This window comes from Molothrus ater, chromosome 2 (assembly GCF_012460135.2).
Source record: "Molothrus ater isolate BHLD 08-10-18 breed brown headed cowbird chromosome 2, BPBGC_Mater_1.1, whole genome shotgun sequence".
NCBI classification, from domain to species: domain Eukaryota; kingdom Metazoa; phylum Chordata; class Aves; order Passeriformes; family Icteridae; genus Molothrus; species Molothrus ater.
In genome coordinates, this window is record NC_050479.2 from 19,959,118 (window position 1) to 19,985,184 (window position 26,067).

Here is a 26,067-nt window from a genome sequence, read left to right on the forward strand (position 1 = left end):
TGCAAGATCAAGGAACTGCAAAATTAGTGTATACAGCTAGTGTCACCTATGTGGGGCCTGAGCTTGTAGCCACTCTGTTACAGCATACTAGCCTTTGGAAGGAGTGCTGAAAACAATAGCCAAACCTCATGCCAAAAATATTTTTTATAGAAAGTGATTTTTTAAAGTGTTGAGCTGACTTTGAAGCATGTAGATTGATTTTTTTAAAAGACTGTTCTGCTGGGGATAGCACTTAAAGGAAAAAATGCGTTTACTAAAGTACTCTCTCCTTAGAGTGGGAAGTGAGTTCAGTTCTTCTATTTAATATATTCTACTTTTAATCACACTTTTTTGGTAAACCCAGTTGGAAGAGGAGGGGGAAATAAAGGGGATTGTTGTTTGTTTCTGAGCCCCAGTGTCTGCTAGAAATTATTACTGTTTGTTTCACAGCAGGGTGTGAATTACTTGGTTGCAGTCAACCATTGTTTAGAAATATATTTTGGAATGTTTCCTTTATGGAAGGTTTTCATTTGCTTAGGACTCATGATTCTGTATTTCTTTCAGCTGTTCACATATTCTGTTGCTACAGAATGCTCACTTTTATAATAATGGGTTCAACTAATAACCAGACATTTGTTTCAAACTACATCTTGAAGCATGGTGCAAAATCTGACTCCTGAAAGCTGCATTAAATCAGGATCTCCTACATTGTGCACTCTGCTAACAGTGATCCTGGGATTTAACTTTTAATAGAAATCTTCCATTATTTCCTGGAAATAATTAAATAAAAGGTGGTCCTAAGTTTTTGCAAGTGTGGTGAACATATTTTCAAATGTGATGATTTGGATTGAGCTGTTTTGGATCCTTTTAACATGTTGGAAGACAGCAGTTGTTTTTCCCATTTTGTCTGACTATATGTGAATTAGCTACATAAAATGCATCTGAGTTCAATACTGCTGAATGATCAGGGAGACTAAGGCCTAATTTTGGCAGTGGGAAAGAAATTGGGGTTTTCTTTTAAGTGTTGATTAGAACTGGATCACTTCCAGATTAATCAGTTTAATCCAAATATTGCCATTGTCCCTCCTCTCCCTCCCATTTGTCAGAGGAGGAATGTGCCTGTGGGAAGGACAGACACGTGGCTGTGCTGGTGAAGGCAGTAGAGTTGGAGGGCCTTTCTCACACAGTGACAGTGTTTGAGGGACCAAGCTGAACACCAAAATTCAGACTCCAGCTTCTGGCTCAAAGGTGCCGTGCTGGGTACCCAGAATGAATAGCTCATGGAGCTGTGCTTGCTCCTTGGTAAGCAGTTTTGAAGACAGATTTTGCCTTTGGGACTTAATGAATTTTGGCGTTCTGGAAATGAGAGTCATGGATGAAAATTAAACCTTGCTAACCACATAACTATTTTTGATCAAAAATTTTGAACTTTCAACTCTTTATCATTCTCTTGTTGTTGTTTTTTAGGAGATATTTTACTTTATTTTGGATCTACTTTACTTACTTACCTAGATGAAAGTGAGCAGGTTACCTCAGCAGAAAAAAAAATCTCTGAAATGATGCTGTGTGGTGCTTGTGTCAAAGTTGCCATCTTTCTTTGTGTTCATTATGTGGAGACATACAGATACAGATAGGAAAGGACCTCAATCACCTTGTCCAGCCCACTGCTAACTTAGACAGCCACATGATACCAACACCTGAGAAATTCATCTTTTTAGGCTTAAGTTCTTATCCCATGACTCTTTTTGAAAGGCTGCTCCACATCTTTGCTTTGTAGATTATAGAGGCCTTTTCCCAATTACATGTGAATGTTCTCAGTCAGAATTGTCCTTACAGCTGGTTTGCTGCCTCTGTAGGTTCTTCCCCCTGGGCAGAAGAGGCTATTTTTCTGATCTGAAAGTTCTTTATACTCTTTATGTTTAGTATAAATGCTGAGTCCAGATACCTGCTGCTGCAAAATGGCATTTAGATTTTCTTCCTCCTTTTACCATTTTCCAGACTGCTGCTATGTTCTTCCTATAAAAAATTAAAGGAGTTGGAGCTTAAGTTTGTCTGGATGATATTCATGTAGAAGGATTTGGTTTTTGTCCCCATGATATTTCTTATTTGCAAGTTATTGATCCTAAGTTTATTTTTAGTTTTTCTTTTACTCATCTGTTGTGTTTGGTTTGGATTTCGAAAAGTAGGTGTAGACCTTTGTGTTTGCAGCCTCAGTAAAGATGATAGTACACAAGTAGAGTACCACTGCAGGAGCCCACAAGATTGTTTCTATCCTGCTGTGCAAACTGGAAATCTTGTTCTCCTTCCTCTCACCTCTCCACACTCTCAGGCAGAGGAGGTAGATCAGGGAATAAGGACGGTTACTGCATTCCTCTGACTGTCCTGACATTTTAATTATACTGAGTGGTTCTTTTAGCAAATACCATCTTGTTTTAGCTGCAAGTCATTCTGTTAAACATTTCATATGAAATTCAGTGTGGAAGAGAAACCCTGGGCAGTCTTGAAATCCTTTACAATCCCCAGGCTGATCATCTGTCAGGGCTCCAGCATGTTCTGCAGTGCCACGGCTCCCTTTCCTGTTGGCTGTTTGCTCATGTGGGCTGGCCTGAGGGGATTCTTTCCTCTCCAAAGGAATTTGCCTTTATCTTTTTTTGCATCTACTGTACATGATTATGTTTTCTCACTTTGCTTCATGCTTTGACTTCTGATGCATATGGGATGTTCCAAGGTCAAACAGAAATGTTGTGTGTCCCTTTTCCTGCCTCCTGTGATTATCATCTCCAACAAAGACAATTTTTATTGGTGCCACTGAGACCATGCAGGGCCAATGGTTTTGTATTAGAGATGAGATTTGATTCAGAGTTTATAGTTGCACTTCCAGTTTCTGGTAGGAAAAAGCCATTTTTAGTAATACTTTGCTTTCTGATCCTGGCACATTTTGCACTGCATGCAATTTGGGTCTGTTTACATATACATAAGATTGCCAGGTCTCAATTGAAACTGGTATTTTAGAAGCATGGAGAGAACTGGCAGGCAGGAGGTGCCACAAATCTTACATGTACAGCATTTCTCAGTTTTTTGATTGGAGACTGAGCCAAATGCTGCTTTGCTGCCTGATGATACTGTGGTTTTATACCAATAACCTATGTGAAATAAATACAGTTAGGCTTATGCCTGTGGGTTTTAGTGAATATATATTTTATAGATTGTTTTCTGGAGGACCTGATTCTGTTTCTCTTGAAGTCAGCTGGAAATTCACACCTTTTGTGCCCCAAACATACAGCGTGCATGCCTAGCCAGTCAATGAAGGTGCTCTGCTCAGCTAAGATGCAGATTGGATTTAATTTTTCCCTTGGTTGGACATTATCTATTTCAGTTTTGTCTGGCTTTGGAACATAAATTGATTTTTTTTCATTTGAGTTCCTCTGGGAGATCTTTAAAATGAAATCAGAAATTGATGATAAGAAAAGCAGAGCTAATAAACACTGTGCATACCCAGCTACTGAGCTTATATCCTTGCCACATTTGGGGAAGCCTTGGGGTGTATTGGATTGGAGCCTAACTTCTTTTTATCCCCCCCTAGTTTATCATCATTTAGCATAGTAATTCTTATCAGCCACCTAGAGCACTGGGCGAAGGAAGCACCAGCTGACAATGGTCTCATGATTTGCCTTTGTCAGTACAGATGGCAGCATTCCTAAAGCTGAATTAATCAGAATCATTTCCTGCCACTGTCCATGGGGGCAAATGGAGCTGGGTGTGCTCTGAAACAATTCTCTTCCCAGACCCACTCCCTGCAGGCAATGTTTGGGAGGAAGGGAATTTGGTGAGCGCTGGAGCTATTTCCCATTAGGGGACAAACTTAAACAGTGAGATTTTGGAATGAAACGTGTGTTATTTGGACTGCTCAAGGTTATTAAACAGGAGAGAGAAACAGCCAGTTGTGACTCTTCAATTTTTTATATGATGGGATCAGTTTTTAGAGAGGAGAATGATTATGGGTGCCCTACAGTGTAATTGCTGTCAAGACCTCCAGAACTTCAATCTCTCTGGATGCTCAGAGTTATGGGTGAGGAGGGAAGGCCCATCTCAACAAACAGGCTCACTGTGTCCTGGTTTTATAGTCTCTCTTTCATAAAGACAAAATTCAGGTATATTCAGCTTGCAAATTGGGACACCTACATTTAGATGTCTATGTGTGGGTGTCACCATGTGGGCAAAGTGAGCTCAGCAGAAATCAGGCAGCTGTCCAGGAGATCACTTACAGCTCCATTTTCAGATGAGCAATTTGAACGTGGTGGGACCTGAAGCCCCAGGCTGACATGGGGTCACATACATATGACAATATATCAGTGGTTTTAGCTGAATCCGACCCTCTCTATCTATCGTCTGCTTTGCTGTTTTGGTTTTTTGTTTTTCATATAGGGCAGAAATAATTTCATTCTCCCATCAGAAGTTGAAGAGGACTCCAACTAAAATCACTAAATCCTTGTACCAGCTCATGCAAAGATTGACTTTACACACTTCTTGAAGAACCTGGCTTTGTGGTGCAATCTGGTGGGGGCGATGGTTGTGGAAGAGCAAAGGCATCAGCAGCTTTCAATATTAAAGCCCAGCACAAGGAAAGCAGAAGGGTGTCGAGGCTGTGTCTCCAAACATCTTGGGATCCACCCACCTTTATGAAGGTAAGCTGCTTCCTGTGTTTCTAATTATTCAGGGGTAATCACTTTCAGTAGTATTATTTCTCCAGCAAGATTTTACTTTGAAAAATGTCCTGTTGCTTGTGCAGCTGATGTTAAATGAACATGCAAGTTTTGGCTCAGGGCTGGTGTTGACCAAATGAGATGAACTGAGCCAATATCTGTACCAGTGAAATGAATCCAGTAACATTTAGATCAGATGTTTTCCCCCTCACGCCCCTTTGCATTCAATCCGTGTTTCACCAGTGTACTGTAGTGGCACCTGAATAAACACTTGCAAATATTTATAATTCCCCACCTTCTCATAGGGAGCTTTCTGAGATCTTTCCCACAACTCTCCCATATAAAACAGTTGAATCCCTCTTCTTTCTTAATATAAACATGAAGGTAATGTGCCCCTTGTCACAGCAGACATCTGTTATATGTATAGTAGTTATTCTGTAGCTCACAAGGTTAATCATTGTGCTCCATCTCATTTTGCACTGCAATCTGCAAATTACAATGATTCCTCGAAGAGACGGAAATCAGGTTTGTTTGTTGTATTATTAATAAACTTTAAATCACTCCCATATTCATAACTGGGTTTTTGAGATTTGTTCCAGTCTCCAGATGACAAATATTGGCTGCTAAAGACACTTTACTATGATCGCCTTTGCTAATTGCCATGAATGAATTGAATTGAACATTAAATATTTCTGTAAAGGGCTCATCACAGGAGAGCCTTCTGGACTTGTGTGAATTTATATTTAACATCCCGTGATAAATGCACGCCTTTCAACAATTGGTTTGCAACTCCTGACAAATGTTTTTATTTCATTTTATAAGTTATGAGTTCAGCCACTGCATCAAAAATAGCCATGGCTTAGATTTGCATTAAGACAAATAACTCTTGAAATGCATTTCCAGTCTTTAGGGAATCAGCAGGCTTTCTATAAAATGAGGATCTTCCTCCCATTTTTCCTGACTGTTTATGTTTTATATAACAAGACAATTAAAAATATCCATAAAGGCACTGCAGTAATTCATATGTTGGGCATGATGCAGTAAAGGAATTTGTTCCAAACCAGATCTGTGCTTTTTTTTGGATTAGGCTTAACGTTTCCATCACTGGAAAATAATTATATATTAATAGAAATACTAGTTATACTTGGGATCCATTCTCATATTGCCACCCTCCAAAGAAGGTCTTGGAGGAATGCTGGGTCAGCCCTTTTGTGACCATCTTCATCAGCAATTTTATTCTTTAGGACAGAAATTTGGTGTTCCAAATACAATCCTGAATGGTTTATTTTGCCATTACAGGAGCAATGGCAAACCTTGAATTGTGCTACAAAGACTGGTTTGCTATGGCTGAGCAGCTGAGTATATTGTACAGTCTCCTACATATAGGAGACTGTACAATATACTCAGCTGCAAATATTGGAAAGCTAACCAGAAAGATGTGATGAACACTCAACCCAATTGCTGATATGCAGCTAAAGGATATTTTAAGGTATTTTGATGTTGAAAAAATAAGAGGATGAGAATGCACCCAGCTAGCAGGAATGTCAAAGGACTGAAAATAAAATAACAAATACCCATAATGTCAAATATTATAGGTGAGTTCTTTGGGTTTTTTTCACAGCACGGTTTTTCAGAAGTCTTAACTTCAAAACTTATCCTGGAAAGAGGAGTTCAAGAGTGATTTCCATGAGATCCATTTAATATATATAGAGTATTCATTTAATATATATAACTCATATAATACCATATATACATATATGTGTGTGTGTTTGTGTAAATATGTGTATGTTTATTTATTATTTTCAATAAGCCTTTGTCACACAATTTCCCTTTGCATTTGGTTTGCATTACAGCATGGGCTAATGCCATTGCTCTTGGAGAAGACTTGTACAAATATACATCAATTTCATCTATTTGTGCTAATAGAAAGGATTCTCTGTGATTTTTTTGGCTCTGTTGAGTTTATACCACATACATCCACTTTACAGTATTGTCCATGGTTTATCTTCATTAGTCTCAGGTTTTGCAATTCTTTGTCTTTCACATGGCTTGAATTTTGTGCAGACCGTGAGGCTGCATACACTGGGAACTAGCCTGGAATTCAGGAGAAGCAGGGGTTTTTCTTTTCTATGATATTGGGCCTTTTTGACTCCAGGCAAGCCTTTTGTGCCTCTGGCTCTTCCTGCATTTCTGTCTAGTTAGAATCTGAGACCAAGCACTTCAGGGACTCTGACTTTGCAACCACATGGTGACTTGAGAAATCTGTGGATGTCTAGATGTCACCATGGCTCCTAAAAAGTGTTTGCTTTAGGAAAAAAAAAAATCAGAAATAAAATGTATTTTCAGTACTTTTTCATGACCTGCTAAGTCCACCTACAGGCTTGTTGCATGGCCATAGATGTTTTTGCAGCTACACAGAGGGAAATACGCATCCTTTTTCCTGGAATGGGGCCTCACATAGACTTTACTTCTTTGGGGACATTTGTATGCTCTCTTCCCTTCAGGGCTGTCTCATTGTGTGCTTGTTTGCAAACCTGAATCTTGCTGTGTAGATGGCAAGGACTCCTTGCCATGGGTGGAGGAAACCACTGCCGTTGTGTTCCGCCTTGGGCTCTGCAGAGTGCCAGGTTTGGGACAGTCAGCGCTGTCTCCAGAAGCTGGATCAGCTGGATCTTGAACTACAGGCTCCTGCTGCCCACTGCTTGAAATATGCCACCATTAAACTGCTTAACCCAACACCCTTAACTTTACAGGTTAGCTGAAAGTGACTGGTCCCTCTGCTGAGCTCTGCTCTGGTGTGATGAGAGCCTGGATGAGGTCGACTGCTACTATTCATGCTCTGAAATGATGCATCTGCTGTTATGTAGATTTTTGGGATGTTGTTGCTTGGGCATCTGGCAGCTGAGAAAGCTCCCTTGAATGTGCAGTGGTTTATAATCAGAGCCTGGCAGATATATTCAGTTAAAATTTAATTCCAGGCTTGTGGTTTACCCTTGAGAGGCTTCCTTCCATCTAACAGCAGCACTGAGCTCTCATCCAGACTGAAGCTGAGTCAGCTGTCTGTTTTCCAGGTACTTATCTTCTGAAGTGCTGAAACATCTTATGCATTTCACTGCCTCCTGTGTCATGGGAACCCCAGTAAAAGCAAATGACTGGAGAAGAGCTTGCCTTTCTAACATTTCCAGGCACAGCAATAAGACAAGTTCATGGAAGAACTCTTCAGCCAGGCCTATTAAACATTAGATGCTGATGTGACCATTGGCTTAGAAAGTTTTAGATTGTGCAGGGCCAGAAACTAGTAGAATATACAAGGGAAAGATCTCTGTCTGCTTTCCCTTGTCTCTTACTCTGTTCCAAAATATTCACTACTCTCACATCATCTTCTGAATTAAAAGGATCTTCAGTGTGGTCCTGCAGAGATGGATTTCTCTTCCTAACCTCTTAGAGTGTTTCTCAGCTATTTGAAAGCACTGTGTGGTCTCCACAGAAAGCTGTCAAGGGACCCAGATCACAAGCTGGACAAAATGTATGCATTGTATGACATTTAATATGAATGTTTTAGTAATCTCTAGTGGACCAAAGGAGGGATCTGCACTGAGTGGGGGGCAGACATCAGGGCTGACTAAGGACAGTAGTCTTAAACATGCAAGTTTAGCAGTCCCATCAGTGTTCATTTTTGGATCATGTGTTCCTGGATGGCTACAAGCAAAGTGAGGCTGAAGAAATCCTGCTGAATAGTCTGAAAATCAGAGCAACATAGATTGTCATGGGGCACTTGAATTAGCAGGAAAACTTGAGTCCAGAAGAAAGGGAGCAGCTGGGGAGGTAGGAAAGTATCTGAGTTCAGGGTCTCAGGACCTGCAGCAAGGAGAGGCAAGACAGAGGTTCTGGCAGAGTGGAGCTGAAACAGCTATGCAGGAGCATAGGATTTTATTTGAGTTACGATTTAGTAATTTATCTTTTTTTTCTGTGCTTGTGTCTAAAACCCCTTTAAATCTTGCAAAGTGGAGAGTCCTGCTAAAAATGTCTATGCATTTGTTATTAAACTGAGGTTGAAGTAGTAGAGGTGATGCTGGTAAACCTAGGGTATGTTGTTGCCATGGTGGTGGTAGATCAGAGTAAAGAACGGTACAGGTAATGTAGAGGGTTTGCTCAAAGAAATTTAGGAATCATATTCTGCTTGCAATAAATCACAAAAATATGGGCTTAGTTCTGACAGATGCTCCTCCTTCCTTCAGGAAGGGAAGTAGTGGGGGGACACCAAGACTCTTCCAAAGTACTGAGAAGAGTTGCCATTAGCATACGGCATCTGACAGGGCTTTTTATATATTATGGATTATGCTGTAGTTTGAGATACATCACAAGGAACATATGGGGAAAATTATTTTTTCTTGGCCCATCCCTATGTGTAATATGGGCAGAATGATATCCCTATGCACAGGCAAGCTAGAAAAAGAAATATACTGCAATAAGGTGAGCTGGTCAGAGAAGAATGGCAACAGCAATAGAGTTATTTTAGCTAATTATAGAGGAGAAAGAAAAACTTACATAAGGTTTTACCCTGCAATTTGGCTTTGTGACAAAATTCAGTCTTGCCTTGCTTTTGTCATCTGAGGAGCTGTAGAACTCACTGATCAAACAGCAGCAATTCATAGTTGTCAGAATGGATAAAATTGATAGTTTATTAATAAAAACAATTAACTGGTGTTGTAGTCCATTCATTATTGCCTGTTTGCAGTTCTTTCATAAATTAAAAGCCCTGCACAGATACTAAGCTTGGCAAGAGTTTTACTTTAGAGTGTATGGTGTGCACGCCACTCTAGAGTATGTGCTTAGCCATGGCACTTGCCAAATATGTTGTGGTCATAAAGGGAACATTTTCAGTAATAGTAGCTCACATACTGGGTATTCCTGTTGTGTTCATGGGCATGAATTGTTGAATAAGTTACCATTAGATATACTTAGCAATCAGTGACAGATTCTGCCTCTGCGAAACTGAGCCCTTTCCCTAAGTAACTGATACCACTGAATGCTTGACAGTTCCACTGTATGATCATTTTCATGAATTTCCTGCCTTTGAAATTCCAAATGGACCACTACAACCTCTGTAGAGACATTAATTTTACATCTGCTTTTTTTTCCCCCTTAGAGCTGAATTTTTTAATTAACACTAAATAAATATTCTTTACAAAGTGTTATTAACAATAGCCATGAAATCCAGTGGGTAACTGGTTTGAAGCACAGCTGTCCTGTTCCTTTTTTACATCACTGGGGGCAACCCTGTCTGTGCTTTGTCCATATGAACTCCTCTGCCCACACACCTCTCTCCTCACATTCAGACATTGTGGTTCCAGTCGAATGGCAGCCTATTAGGTCCCAAAGTTTCAAAGTATACAGTGATTTCCCATCAACATCAAAGCAAATTATTCTGATTTAGTTTCTCTTTAGAAAAGGAAGTGGTCGTTTATTTTCCCACTGCAATTTGTTCATCCTTACTAAGTGTTACTGCAGAGATCATTCCCTCCTTACAACTTCCTTTTTCTTGTTTTCCCCTTCAGTCTGAGAATTTCAGTCAGGCACTTTTATTTGCCATTTTAAAGGAATGTATTTTGCAAGCACAGGCCTCAGAGTTGTGCTCTTCTGATGTAACTGGAATAAGATGATTTGGCCACAGAGCTTTGAAAAATTTGGAAGGGATATTACAGAGCAAACAAATAAATTTATCATATTTTGTGTCATTTAAATCTCATTTTCATATCAAAATGCATAGTTTCTGAAATACTCATTTCAGAGGTTTAAATTGGTTTTTGCCCACTTCAGTTGTACTTCTTTAGGGCATATTTCCCCCTTCATGCATTACTGGACACCAGTTCACAGATACACTTTAAATGCCAGAATAAACTTTTGACAGAAATAAATCATGATAATACTGAATGAAAACCTATCTCCCTCAAGAATCAAGTTGAGAAGTGAGATTTCTACAGATTTCTAAAAGTTCTCGCTGAGATTTCTAGATTACTCTTAAAATAGGAGAGAAAGAGGGTAATAAAAAGAGGAATTGGCAAAGTCCTTGGAAATAACCAACAATGTTGAAATATTTTCCTTCATATAATTATGCACTTTTATCTGATTTTTCCGTCTTACTCAAAATTAGCTTTCATTTATGCTTTTGAGATCTCCTCAACTTCTGTAGGGAAGAGATTTAATGAGGCTGATGATTTGATGTCAGCCATCAATGTCAACATGTGCTAATGCCATTTTCATAGGCAGTAAAGTCCAGTTGTGAAAGATACCCAGCTTGACTGAAAAACTCATTCAAACTATCATCCTGCATGGTCTGATGCTAATCTTGTAGGTTACTGATGCAAAATACAAGTTCAAAGTACACTTTTGGATGAAAACTGATAGTTTCCAAAGGTTAGGCCACTGGTGTTTTCTAAGGAGCTAAGAGCAAGGCCCAGTGTGGAAATTTGGACTTCTCACTACAACTGAGGACTTTGGTCCATATCCAGCAAAGATGGGAATGAGAGACCATGAAATACAATTTTAATGTGGTTTTCCAAAAGTAATGAAAAAATGAATGCATGCATGTTTCTGGGTTTGATCTGGAGAGATTTCTGTGTAGATTTGTCTTTAGTATTTTGAATCAATTTGTCTTCCAAAATCTTTCAATAAAATCTAAGTGCAAGAGCATTCATTGTGGTTTTGCTTATTCTCTGTTTTAAAAAATAGCAATGAAAGCTGAGAGGGGACAAAGTGCAGGGGGGTTGGTTTGTTTTTCTCTATGTACCTGATATTGCAGACTTAAGATACAAGCTATGAAGAAATAATTAAAGCTCCCAGCATATTTTTTCAGTGTATATGAATAATTAATTATTTTAAAGGTAAATATAATTTTGGCAGCTTTTTCTATTTCATTTATTGGTCAAATTTTCCAGTATAAGCAGGATTTCTACCAAAATTAGTTATTGAGAAAACTAATGGCAAAATGTTTCTCACATTCATTATTTTGGAATAAAATCTCAAAGTAATAATTTTTGGGATAATTACCGTGCAGAAATGGGTTTTAGCCAGGAATAATATAATGCATGTCAAACCCCAACATCACAGTTTGCCTAGGGTTTTTTTTAACTACCCCACCAGAATATGCAGAGTTCTGCATTCCCATGCCTGTGGAGCAGCCAGCTCTGGGGATTTTGCTGGCTATCCCCAGGCTTACAGAGATAGGCAGGCAGCAGCTCAGTCTGTCTGTGAGAAAGGACACATAAGAAGTTGTTACAAAGCCCTTTGCAGATAATGACCCTTTTTCCTAATTTACAACTTAATAGTCTGGACAATTAATAATTGTCTTGACAATGAATAATCTTTACTGAAGTGCAGTGTGAAAAGCAAACGACAAGCTGTGATTCTTTAGTTTGTTTTCTATTTTACCGTTACTGCTAGAACAGTTAAAGTGCTTCCAGAGGGCACCAGGAACAGCTGGGATTTCTTCATATACCTGTTATATGGTTTGGTATACATCTTTTAATCTGCTTTGCTAGAAAAGCCTACAAAAGCAAGTCTAGTGGGAACTATAAAAGTGTAGAGCAAACCTTCCCTGTCACTACTCTTCCTTCTGCCACTGTGGCTCCCCCTCAGCTGGATGAGATCATGGCTTAGGTACCAGGTGCAGTCCAAGCTCAAAAAAAGATGCTTGGGCTTAGATCATCCTGATCATGCCCCTTTTCCTGTCATCTTAGAGACAGTCTTCATCATCTGAGCAGAGTAGTATTCCTCCTGCTGGTACAGAACATCTACTCTTGATTTTTTGCTGGCTTTATAACTACTCTGCATCCCCACTTACATGCTGTAATAAGTTAAAAGGAAAATAATTACAATTAAAAAAGCTGTTTTCTCAAAGAGACTCACGATTCTTAGGTATGCACTGAAATAGACTTGAAGAGCTGTAAGTCCCACATAGCTCTGCTTGTGTTTTGCAAAGCTGGGCAGGGTTTGACAGCTCACCCTGGCACCCAGTGCCAGATGCCATGGGGTTGGGACTATGGGTGTTTATTAGGGTACACTGATGGTGGACACCATTCCATCAGGTGCCACATCACTGCTGTGTGAGGTGGGCTGCCACTCTTCTCACAGTAGGAACAGATGACTTTTCCAGAGGGCAAGAACTTGGAGAGAGTGGTTTATATGACCAGATGGAGCCACTGTGATAATCTGGTGTGAGCTTCCAGATAATTTAATAAGAATTGGCAAGAGCAGGCTATTAGTTCCTTGATAGTTTTTTTTATGAGGGGAGAGAGTGGTGAGGTGTTAATTGAGAGGGAATTAACTCTGGTTCACTCTGGATCTACATGCTCAATGATGTGCTTTCCTCTCTTTTTCCTAGGCAGAGAACACAATGCTAGAATCCTACTGGCCTTTCTTTATAAAGATTCCAGGGCCTGAGGAGGTCAGGGGAGGGAAGCAGGGTGTCAGTGGTAATGGAGCAGGCAGTCCATCTAGATTTGCTCCCTGGAAATCTCTCTCTGGTGGCCTGACCCCGGGCAGTGAGAGAATAACAGCTCAACACCACCGAGTGCCAAGGTCCCGTGCTACTGAGGTGCTGTCTGCTATTTTGGATCATGGTGAAGCTGATAAGGTTTAAACAGGAAGTCACATTACAAGTGTCTGGGGCATGCTGGTGTTGGCTTTTTAAAATAGATGTCCACAGCTGAAGCACAGTGCTCACCTCTCTGAAATCCATCTTTGGGGTGCAGTCATACCCCTGACATGAATTCTACTGAATATGTAGCAGGGGTGCCAGAGTGATGAGGGCTTGAACTGCAGAAAGTGAGCGTGGGTGAGGGTCATTGAGGGTTTGATGGATAAAAACAGATTCCTGAGCTCCTCATTCAGGGGCTTCCTGCTGGAGCAGGGCTGTGCCAGTAGGAGATACCCAAAGAAGCTGCTTTTCTTTGGGCATTAAAAAAATAATGAGAAAAAAATAGCAAATGTCTGGAAGAAGAGCAGACTGAGAATTCACTTCCTTATAATAAAATTATCTCTTCATCTGTGTAGGCATTTCTGCTAGACTGATACTCTTTACAGACCTGAGAGCTAAATGAACAGTTGAGTATCCACTTGTTCCCTCAGCACTCACACACTAAAAACCATGGTGGAAGTGCTAAATGCTTTTCTTTTTAACTCCTGAGACAGTTTAAACTATTAAAACTCTTCAATATATTGTTTGTTTGGTAAAGAAGTGGTCATGGAAAATTATCAAAATTACATTAATTAGCAAATTGCAGAGAAATGTCTTTAGGACTTAAAGCTCCAATGTGTAGGCAATAGAACTGTAATTTATAAGCTGACATACCAATTCAGCTATAGGCAACTCCAGCAGCTGCTTTGCTACTCATTAAAATAAGTGCACAGCTATCAGACTAATTATAGCATGGAGCTAAGTAGAAAACTGAACCCAGACAGTGAGACAGGAGATCTTCTGACAGAAGTACCCCACAGCCCCCCTGCAGCCTGGAAATACTGCTGCATTTTAAACTGCTGTCTCCCTGGACATGTTTGAATGCTGCTTACTTTGTACATGTTCCTCTGTGCCTCAATTTCCTCAAAGATACCACTGAGTCTCAGAAGGGGAGTCACCAAAGGTGTGGGGGATGCGGCAGTTGCTGCTTTTGTGTTTTGCTCTTTGAGAATGTAAACCCATTCTGGTTACTCCTGCTCTTTTTATTATTAGAACAGACTTCAGCAGCTGCCTCACCATGAGGGCAAAAAAAGAGTTGTTATTTTCTCCCTCATTCCGTCTCATAAAAGGAAAGACTGCATCCAATTCCACATATCTGTTTCTGTGTTATGTTTGTGATTAGGGCCAGCGTAGTGTGCCAAATTGGTTTAGGTGAATAGATAACTCAGATGGTTCCTAATGCCTTGTGGAAATGTCAGGTTTTGTAGAAGGTGACCGACTTCTGACTTTTCTTGCATGTCAGTGGGTTAATTTCTCTGGCTACCTGTGTTCATGTTTATGTTCTTGTAAGCAGAAGTCCGGTACTACTGCTCATTTTAACTGGGCGTGTGTACAATACAGCCAAAAGTTTTGTCTCACAACCTTTTTTGATTAATGAGGCTTAACTAAGCTCTTGGGAAAAGTGCTGTATTTTATTGTCTTGGGGCAGCCAGTGAGTAGCAGGCAGGCCTGGTGGCCTCAGCTCTGCAGAAGAGGGTCCTTAGCTGCTGCTCTGCCATCAGCAAGTGACTCCAATCTCCTTCAGAGCAGCTTGGACATGCTCAGCATTCTGAGGGATTTCTTCTGAGAGAAGAAGACAGCTGGCCTTCAGCTCCCTCTGTAATGTTGGGCTCATCTTTGTGTCACACAAGCATCCTCACTTCAAGATGCAAGCTAGGCTTGCTAAATTTTGGAGTCTTAAGCTGAACTTCACAGCCTTCATTCACATCATTACCATATCTTGATTTGTACATTTTCTTAGAGAAGACATCTCAAAAGATAAAACAGATTTGGCAGCAAAAGAAAAAAAATAATAAAAGAACCCCCTCCTAAAATTATATGCATGTTCAAAAACTTTCTAATCTGTCTTGACACATCTGTTTCTTTAGAAGAAAAAAATTCCCTGGCTGCACTGGGGCCCTGCAGCTACATGTGTTGGGGGCCTGGGTGTATAATTTGTGGAGCATAATAATTCTATAATTATATTGCTAATTGTCTGCTACCCCTTTTTTATAATAACAGAGTGAAGTGATTTATAACGTAGCAGTTTTACAGGAGCTTAGACAGACTGTTAACTGAAAATGAGCTCCTGCAACGTAGCCCCTAATAACTGTTATTGTTAAGGACACACTATCAAGCTGCCCAAATGCCTCTCTGGAAGGTGTAGTTCTGCAGAAGTGTTTCAGATTTAAAATCTCAGCCTTTGTGCCTTTGTGGTCTTGCCTTTGTGAAGAATAATAGGAGAGAGGATGGAAGAAAGGTTAAGAATAAGAGGAAAGGAAGTCTGAGCAGTATCCACAATGAAGTTCAAAAGGCTGCAAATGGTAGGAAGAATCCAAATTGCAAAATGGAAGGGGTATTTGAAGTGAAAAGTGGATAGGAACTGGATTTTGCAAAGGCTAAAATACTTTTCAGTTCAGTAGTGAGGAAGAATTGATAGTTTGGGGATTAGACAGGATCTCCTCTCTCAATACTTAGATGATCTAGAATTTCCAAACTTGATTACAGAGACAAGATATTTACCTTACCATTGATGCTTTGGATTTTTGCTTTGTCTGAGCTAAATCTGGATTTGGAGCCAAAGCTGCCCCCTGTGTCTGTGGATATATTTTTTTTCTGGGTGCTGCCAAAGCTGCTGTTGCTTCCCAAGGCAGCAACCTTGTCTGGGACAGGAAGGAATAGCTGTTTGGAATCATTCAGGCAACACATTGTATGGGTGGATTTGTGTTTCCACATTATATAAGATGGAAATGTGCAGCATTTTACAGAAATAAAGGGATTAAAAACAATCTTTAATGCTTAGCTACATAGAAATTCTACATATAAAAAGCAGCAGTATTTTTTCTTCCCTTAAAAGCAGAATATTCAAGTATCTGAGCTCGTGTGTAAAGTGCATAGCAATAACTACCTGTTGGGACTTTTGACTGCATGCTGTTTGCTCTGGAACTGTTTTTAATTGTGCAATTGAAGGTGCATTATGAAAAGAACAATTTTTCTTTCATACATGGAATATTGGAAGATGAAACACATCCGATATTCTTTCCTCATTCCAGCAAGTTTCCTTTTATGGCAATGGTTCCTTAAGTATTTAATCTTTTAGAACTGATGATTTACTACACTTGGCTTTGATTTTTACTGCTTTCCCCATATAATTTCAAATATAACATGGCTTATCACTTCAGATATAATATGACCTAGGTTGTGAAATCATTATGAAAGATTGTCATTAAGAGTCATACTGGATTCTTAGAATTATTTTATTTCAAAGGATTTTTTTTCCCTCATTCATCCCTAGAGAAATTTTCAAGCCAGCTGGTTCTGATATGACACAGACTATATACAATACTCATTTTGTACTCACAGTTGCTTGATCAGTAGATTAAAGGACACGTGATTTTTTTTTTTTTTTTGGAAATACTTGAATTTGGAAACCATATTAAAATGAACATATCTCAAAAAATTAGCTCACAGTGTGTATGTGTGTTTACATGTGTAACTTAAGTATTCTGCAAAATATGATACCAGACACGTTGTCTGACTCCATCTGTATGAGTTGTTTTGGCATGTTCAGAATTTGCCTCACAGACTGAAGTCAATAAATAGGAATAACTTGTTCAGCATGTCCAGACAAAGTAGTTATAAAAGAAAGAAAGATTAGAAAAATTTGAGCAGTGGAAATATTTTAAATAAAGGGATAGGAATTTGGAGTACAAGAAGAAAAACAGAATATATGAATATAAGGGATAGTTTGGTATTCATTCTTTTTAGCTAAAGCAGTTCTGGTCTGCTCCTGCCTCTCAAAATCTGAGGCAAGGTCTCTGTTTTTGTCAATAGGCTGTAACTGTACAACCTCTATTATTCATGTCCAGCCTAGGAACAGTTATGTTTTTTCTTTTTCAGTGTGACAAAGCTATTGGCTTTGGGCTTTTACTTGTGAGAATTGCACAGTCTCTGATGGACACGTGCCATTGCTATTCCTAGAGAAGCATGTAAAGTTCTGTTGTTAGGAGGTAGGAGTTTATTTTCTGCTAAGTAGGATTTTGATTTTTTTTCTTTCCACTTACTAATAAAAATATTAAAGTAGTTAAATGCACTTCATGAAATCACAGCATTTGCCTTAGATTCTCTTAATATTATCCTGCTAACAATAATTTCCTTTATAGCTTGTCACCCACAGTGTTCCCTTGCACACTTTAATGTAGTTTCCATTCATAATCTTCACTGTTTCATTCTATTTAATCTGCTTTAGTATTTGACTTTATTGTATGCTGTTCTGTGGACCCTACAGCTACTGAAGTACACATCCAAGTGGAAATCCAGCAGACAGGAATTGAAAAACCTAAGCAAATAGGCTAATGCTCCTTTTTCTTGCTTATGCATTTCTCCATCTTTAAAATGTATATATTGCTACTTGCTTTGGATCTATGGGTGAATTTTTTGTGTGAAAGATTACCAGTATTGCCTTTTGCTCCGTATCTTTTCCTGCAGCTCTGCTTTCTACTTCAAAGTAACATGAGATGACTCTGGATGTAATTTTTGGCAGACATCTTTTCAAGCAACTTGAGAAAGTACTAGAAATTTGTCTGTACTAAATATGTACAGAAAATTGATCAACTTTTTTTTCTTGTTGACATATATAGTATGTTATAGGGTATATTTCTGTAAAATCTGCATGTCTCACACTATTAGAACTATTTATTTTTGTTATCTGTTTTTGTTCTGTAGATGAATCTAGACTTCTTCTTGACAGTGTTTGGTAAAGACAAGCATATAAAATCTTAAATATTTTCAGTCTGTTAATGTATTCCAATCTTAGAGTGAATTAATTTGATGTGAACATTCAAAGAGATTTGGTGGAGAAAAATAATTCTGAGATATTCTAAAAGCTTTAATGGAATAAAATTCCATTTCTTTCTTGAGGTGAATTCCATAAAAAGACAATAATACATTTATCAATATTGAATAGCCACAAGAAAACCCCCTGCAACACTACTATTAATTTACCTTTCTCAGAGATTCACACACAACCTGGGCTTGTATGGTCCTGCAGAAACACCATCTTAAATTCAGCAAGACAAGGATCATTTGCAAAGACTTGAGCCTTCCTCAGTCTAACCTAGCTGAGCTAGGCTCAGTTTCTGTGACCTAGGAAGGCTCATGGCAGCAAGCACAGTTTGTTTCAGGGGTGTGAAGTTAAATTTGTTGGGAACAAATGTCACTCTTCTGTATTTGCACAGTCAGCAAAGGGATGCAGGACACAAATTTAGCTTAGTGGAATTCCTGCAATTTGGGCAGGATGACCTTTCATCAGAATGTCCATCTACAGCTCAGGCAGTGTGTGTGAAGGCCAACCCATTTCCCATCAGTCACCAACCTTTACCAGTCACAGAGCCTTTTACCTAAATTAAGGCATCTTCTAGATCTGAGCTCAGTTGAGCAGCACTGTGCATAGCAGTGGTGTATGGGCTTGGCTTTTTATGTGCATTATTTAGAATTTGCTGAATCCACACTTTTCTGACAACTCAAACATCCTTTAGGAAAAAAAAACAATATAAAAAAATCTTTTGCATCAATGTACTGAATATAAAATTTCTGCAGCCTTTAAATATACTTTATGCAGGTATCAACCTAGATAATGTGTCAGAGCAGAGAGCTGAAATTTCTGGAATTATTTTTAGAGCTGCTTTCAAAGTGGGACTTTTCTGCAGTAAAAAGGCCCTTTAAAATCCTCTTTAAGTCCTTTTTAAACACTGAACTGTTGTTGTCTGTCAGATGTAGGGGATATGGGGATGTTACAAGTAACTAGGATTATTTCCTGTCTTTCCCATTAGTGAAACGTCTAATGCTGATTTTAAAGTACATTTTTACAACATAATAATTTTTAACCGGAAGACATGGCCACAAAACTGGACATTGAATATATTTATTCCTTTGGACACACTCTCTGCACCTTAAGAAAATACATCACAGTGAGTTAATAATTATTATTTTTATACTGTGTTATTTTATGGAAAGTATCTCTCACCAGCAGGAAAGTACAAGGACTTCTAGGAATCACTAGGGTATTATGAAAGTTGCCAAAAATGTAAACCAATACAGATTTTCTTATGAACCATGAAAATATTATGTTTAAACTAAAACCCTAACCTTTAGCCTTTGTATGAGAACAGCAAAAAAAAATATGGACAGGAATTTTAAAAAAGTGGGTATATAGACATCTGAGGTCTTAGGTCCTATTTATTTAATAGAAAAAAATGGCCTGAGACCTTAGAAAATAGCAGCCAACTAAACTAACATCAGAAGATCAATGAATGATCTGTGAGTAAGTGGAAAATTTCTAGTCTGATTAAATCTGCAAAATGAATCTGAACAGTAGGGTCCCCCCTTTTTCTTCTCAAGTGTTTTAGTGTGCATTTAATTACAGCAAGATACCTTTTCACCTCCATAAGGGCATTTTTTCCCTGAGATTTTTCCATTCTGCTCATACTTCCATCACTTACTAAGTCTGCAGACTTCAGCCAGCATGCCAGCAATACTCCAATAAAAGAAGTGACCTACCCAGCAAGCAGCACCCAGCAACACAATATCAGGACAAAAGAATTATTCCTCCTGAAGAGAAAAACAATAGTAAAGTTTCCAGGATGGTACTTGTTAAGGTGTCAGTGTTGAAGAATACCACGAGAGGATTTCAACTTCATGGCTTGAAGATCAACTATACAATATGGGTCACACAACCAAAGAAGGAAGACTATGAAGATATTTTAAAAAATGAGATAGATTTTTTTCAGTGATTTATCATCTTGATGAATTCAGTTGTGGATCCACTGAAGTAATTTGTTGAGTCTGTATTCATAATTACTCTTGGCAAGAACATGTGAAACAAAATTAGTTTTTTCATTTTGAAGTTTAACCATAAAAAGAACCATGTATGAGGATAAGATAGAAAATCCAGAACACTCTTGAATAGCTTCAAACTGAATGGTTGCAAAACTTGTTTCCTTTTCAGAACAGAACAAGATTTTTTTCTCTCTGTCTTTTTTGTTTGTTTGTGTGTTGGTTTTTGGTTTTTTTTTTTTTTTTTTTCAATTGCTAAAGGGAATACAGGGTTAAAAAACCTCAAAGGAAACAAAAATCAAATGAAAGTTCTGCCTGACCCCAAGCATTTTTTACAGTTCTGGTTCAATAACCCAAATGAAATATCCCTTGTTAACACAGTTCTAAGTACAAAATACCTTAACAACAATTCCCAGGAGATGTTGTAACACCTTTGTCAAATTCATTTTAATGTTAAAGTAGCTGAGAACATGTTCATTCTCTGAAATAAGAGGTATTTCAACATTTCCATTCTAATTTTGGATGAAAACAAATGTTGAAATGTTAGAATTTCCCCCAGGATGAAAATTCTAATGTTTTGTTCGGCTCTAGTTTCCAATAACTCTTACACTTTAATTTTGTAATATTTAACTTAATGTTTCCCATGTGAGTATTATAGCACTAGTGGGTGAAACTTTAGTCACCTCACAGATTAGGCATGCAAAGGAAAACAGTTCTTGTATGTAGAGGGACAGATTTCTCCCTTCACAAGTACCTTCCTCTTGTTTCCCCTGCTGATGAGATGTCAGTTCATTACAGACTTGATGAATGGAGTTTCCTTTCCCAGGAAACAGTAGTCAGGCCTATGGAAGCATTTATGTAACAGCATCCATTCCCTTCCCTCTTGTTCTCCCTTCCCTCAGCAGTGTTGGGCCGCAGTCAGAGACTGCCTGAAGAGGAAGAGTGAAATGCTGCTGCTGGGATATTTGTGGGAAACAAAACCTAGCAGTCCTGGTCTCAGGAGTGGTGAAGCCACAATTGACCCCTGCTTGCACCTCTGTGGTGCTGAGTGAGACCTTCTGCACCTCTCATCCCTCCAGATCAGGGAGGCTGATGCTGTCGATGGGAGGGCAACTTCACACGCATGTGCACCACACTGGATCTCATCACCTAAAATCTCTCTTGAGCAGACAAGTCTGCTCCTACCAGGTTGGGTCCCAAACAGCCCAGGCCTGCTATGACTATTAACACTGGGCACCTCCAAACCAGCCAACCCAAATGAATTTCAACGTGAGCTAGATCCAGTTCCCATTCAAAGCAGGTGCAAGATAATGTGAGCTTCTCCATAGCATGCACTTCCCTAGATATCAAAATACTTTACAGATTAGCTTGATTGAACTATCTCAGTTTTACAGGTTGGAAAATGAGATGTTGACACAGTTAGAGCTACAAAATTGTCCACTGTGTTCTGCAGCATAATTAGTCTTGGAGCCTGTGACACCAGACTCCAGGTCACACACTCTGTGCTGGACCATGGTCCTCAGGAGGTGTTTCACAGAATGTGTGTTAGCAGGTCTTGGTCTTAATTCTGTTTTCCTGCCTTAAATGCAGCACATTGTGCTGTCCCACATGTGCCTGTCCCAATACATGCCTTTTATTCTGATCCATGTGAAGGATGGAAAGTGCTCAGTCTGTCTCTTTCCCCAGCCGAGGAATTCCTGGTTATGGCAGCCTCTGGCAAAACTTGAGTTGTGGCTTAAAAAAGCTCAAATGGAGAAATGCTCTAACCATGGCTTCAATGACACAACTACTGCCGACTTTACTGCAATAATGTAAGTACTATTAAAGGGTCAATGCTCTCATGCCCAAACACATGAACTTAGTTCTTGATGGGATTTCAGGCTGTGGTCTTAGGTGTGCATGAGAAAACGAAATCTCAACCTCCATAATGTGTTGGTTTGTAAACATTGCTCCAAAGAATCAATTTCTTCTTCCTTCCTTTGAGCCTTAAGTACCTAAATCAACTTTTTCAGCTGTAGCCCAGGAACCAAAACTACTGATACGGTGTGGCCTGAGGTGTCCTTGCACAAATGTGAACCTCAGCTTCAACACAGTCTCTACCCCTGGGACATTCTTCACTGCCACTCTTAATGAGGGCTGTCTTATGGAGGGGCTAGATACAGTACAACTTAGAGACAATAAAAAAAATACAAAAGCTCAAATGTACAGGCTTTGGTACAGTACAGTTATGTACAGTTATGATTAACTCAATACTTGGACAAGGTTACTGAAGGTAGGTGTTGAAATATGTACAGCAGTTTATACAAACTGGTACATTGTGCATGCTAATATTTATTATGTGATGGGATACAATGATGGTACTAAAACAAAGGGCTATAACAGCAAACCTAGAAATACCTTAAAACATTTATAACCAAAATGGAAAATTATGTCACTGCTGGAAAAATGTTTCTTGATTTTTAAATTATTCTTCCAGTGCATTTTGCTCCTTGGCAAATGCAGCCAAAGAGACAGATCCAAGAAGTTCAGGTTCCTAATAAAATAATGAGTTTTTCCACCCTCCCAGTGTTCAATTCAGCAAACTACTTTTCAGGAGAATATATTCCTAGGGTGCACATAGCCAGGAAGGACTCTAAACCAATGTTGCTGATGAAGCAGAGTAAAGTGAAGGTTGTTTCATTCACTTCAATGCACACTTTGAAAGTATTTCAGGTTTATCTTATCTCAGAACTTTCCATACGTGCTATTAATAGCTTGTAAATTCTGGCACTTTTATTTTTACTTTTGAAGCTTTTTGTCTGCAAGTTCTTTATTACCTGTGGACAATTCATCATTATCTGTGCTTTGTTTTTAGTACACTTTATCACAATTCATGTATCAAATATGATTCTTTAAACAATAAACCATTTCTAAAGATTTGAAAGTATGTTTGTTTTCTAAAAAACAAATGCAGAGTTGAGCTCTAAGTCAAGTCTGTGTGAAAATCAAAGCCTAACCCTTACTGACCATGTTGCTTTTGAAGAAAAAGTAAGGGGAAGCATAGGATCAAAAAAATAATTCTTCTTAATGACTCAATGTTAGGTACTTTGATAAAATCTGGAAAATGTATTTTGAATTGGATAAGATGCTAATGTTGCACAAAGCCCTAAAAGAGATTTTAAATCTTTTTCCCCTTCAAGTCTGCTTCTAAAACCCAGTTCTGCATTTCCCTATTCCACCACACATGACATTTGGCATCACCACACTCAGCTCACAGCAGTTGTTGGTTGAAGTCTCCTGGGACTTCTTTTGTGATCTCAAGATGATGGTAGAGGGAATATTTTTGCAAGTTCAGCTGCCACAGTTAAAACTAATAAAACTTGCTTTAAATGATATTTCATTTGAAACAATGCACCAATAGCAAAGAATTTCTGGGCAGTGTCTCTAGAAACCAACCTGTGTTTGCTAGCCCTTTATGAAGAGCCAGTAAATCCCACTAATGAGCATGAGAATGGGTGCTGAAACTCCTGAATTGTTGACTTTGCTATAGATTTGTTAGAGGCTGTAATGAAACAATTTTTCTGCTGTTTTCTTATTTGTCAAATAAGAAAGGAAGCTGCAAAAATACAAACACAAGTTACATGTTTCTTAAATACTAAGTAGTAATACTGTGTAATTAAAAATTAATATCACTTAGGTGATAACACAGAACAATGATCTGCGCTGAATATTTTTGTTCCTTCCTGAGCCAAGAAGTCCTGGGTGAATATATTATATATGTCTTGTCAAATTTGTCTAACTTGTTCTTGTGGGAATTATAGTGATAGAGATCTCTGAGTTTCCTTAGGCAATCATCTTTCTCAAAAGCTTTACAGAACCTCCCATCTGACATGAACCTCATTTGTTTCAGTTTAAGACCATTTATTTCTGGTTCTGTGCATGATGAACTTGATAAACCGATTTATGGTTTTTTTAATTTCATCAGACTTACAAAGAAGATACTTATATGTTGAGTTGAAATTAAACACATTGTTTATATCAATTATAGCTTGATAAAAACAAAACAAAAACTGTTTTGTTTTTTTTTTCTATTTGAGCAAGCTTATGTAAAACAATCTTTGTTAAACTTTCTATTTTGTTTCCTCTGTATGACTTAGTAGAGGTTTCAGAAAGGTTTTTTTCTGATTAATCTTGTATTGCTAGAATGCAGATACATGTTCATGCAAAAAGATTAGTGATCTATTTTACTTGGGAGGTGATGTGTGATAATTGACCAATCCAATAGAAAGGTGTTCATAATCACAGACCAAATTCCAAGGTCCCTATCTTCTTTACACTTGAATGCTTCATTTAAGACATTCAGAGTTACACACATCAGGAAATATTGTGGTTTTGAGGAAAGGATTTTGGCGAGGCCTCACTCTGATAGCATTCAAGCTCAGGAGTTCAATATTGACACAGTCAATATGAGTGAGCTAAATTGCTTTACAATAATGGGCAGAAAGTCCATCTGTTCCTCCTTTGTGATAGGAATGATCATATTCAGAATAAAAATACTGATGTAGTAAGAACTGGAATGCTCTTTAAAAATAGAAAGTTAAAGAAATAGGCATCCCATTTAAATCCCCAAGCTAAGGACTGGAACACAAAGGTTTTGTTTTGGCACTTAAGATTCCCAGTACATCTCAACGAAGACTTCCTTTGAATTTTATTGAGAGTAGGAGCTGGTTTGTTTGCAGTTTAGCTCTTGAGGAGGCTCACAGTGGGGGCAAGCAAACAGGGCCATAGGCACTGACGTAGACAGAGGTTCTTCCAGACGTGCCACTGCTCTTTTCTCAGAGATAAAACCCAAGAGATTACAGATCCACAGTAAACTTCCTTAAGGTGAGGCCAATGGTCTAATGACTCTTCTTGCTTTACAAGTCCCAGGGTGTGTTTGGGAAGGGAAGCTATTAAAACAAATGAGGTTTGGTGATATATTGTATTCTGTGCTCCCATGGGACAAAGGGATCCTTTGATTCCTGCTCACTTCTATCCCTCAGTTGCATTGAAGAGGCCAACCTACAAACTCATTAGAGGACCAGATGTACTTAAAACCCTTTCCAAATAATTTTGTTGTTGCTGCTGCTGTATCTTAAAAGCTGGGTCTGTTGCGAGGTCCTCAAGCAGCAGTTTTTCCTGGCTGGGAAGGCTCAGGGGAGAGGTGTCTGGGTGGCCAGGGGCTCAGTGAATTGCTGGGAAAAGGAGGGGGGGGAAGTAAAACCATCGGGCTCTGTAATGATGTGATTGCCTAAGGCAGTTGTCTACAGAGATGAAGAGGAATGAGGAGATGGTGACTGCTGGCTGCCTGTGGTGTTCCTGCTGAAGAACACCTTCTGGAGTTAGTATCTGTTCACCAAATGCCTCGTGATGCTGGTGCAGCTACAGGAGGAAGCCCCAGGGGAGCTGGGCACTGCAGGATGAGTGGTGGCTGGTTCCCATCTTTGATGGGGCAGCAGGATCCTCAGGTCCAAGCTATGGGACCCTCCTGACTCTGGCTTCCTTCTCCCCACAGTACAAGGAGAACATTTCCCACAGCTTCTTTCCCAGCCGTGTCAGTGCTGCAGGAAGCACAGGGGTGTAAGAAGGAGTGGTGTAAGGGGTGACCAAGGGAAGGAAGGGGACTCTTACCGGTGGAAGGAAATGCTTTCCTTGGTGAGAATGGACAGGATGGTGAGGGGCAGAGACAGGGAATCAGGGTGTCTGGTCTGTGTGGGGTAAGGGCACTCTGGTTAGAGCACAAAGTCCCTTCTGGCTGTAGGGGAGGTGAGAGCTGTTCCTGTGCTGGAATAGAAAGGAATGTTTTAATGGGTGGTT

The 26,067-nt window shown here is 39.1% G+C and overlaps 1 protein-coding gene across 1 annotated transcript in view; it reads left to right on the top strand.

Moving 5' to 3' along the window:
* The first annotated feature begins 4,268 nt into the window (after nucleotides 1-4,268).
* MID1 (midline 1) overlaps nucleotides 4,269-26,067 on the top strand; it is a 325,446-nt gene continuing 303,647 nt past the window's right edge. The window contains exon 1 of the mRNA XM_036388501.1: nucleotides 4,269-4,664. The gene's annotated coding sequence lies outside the window, so the exon portion shown is untranslated. The remainder of the gene's footprint in view (nucleotides 4,665-26,067) is intronic.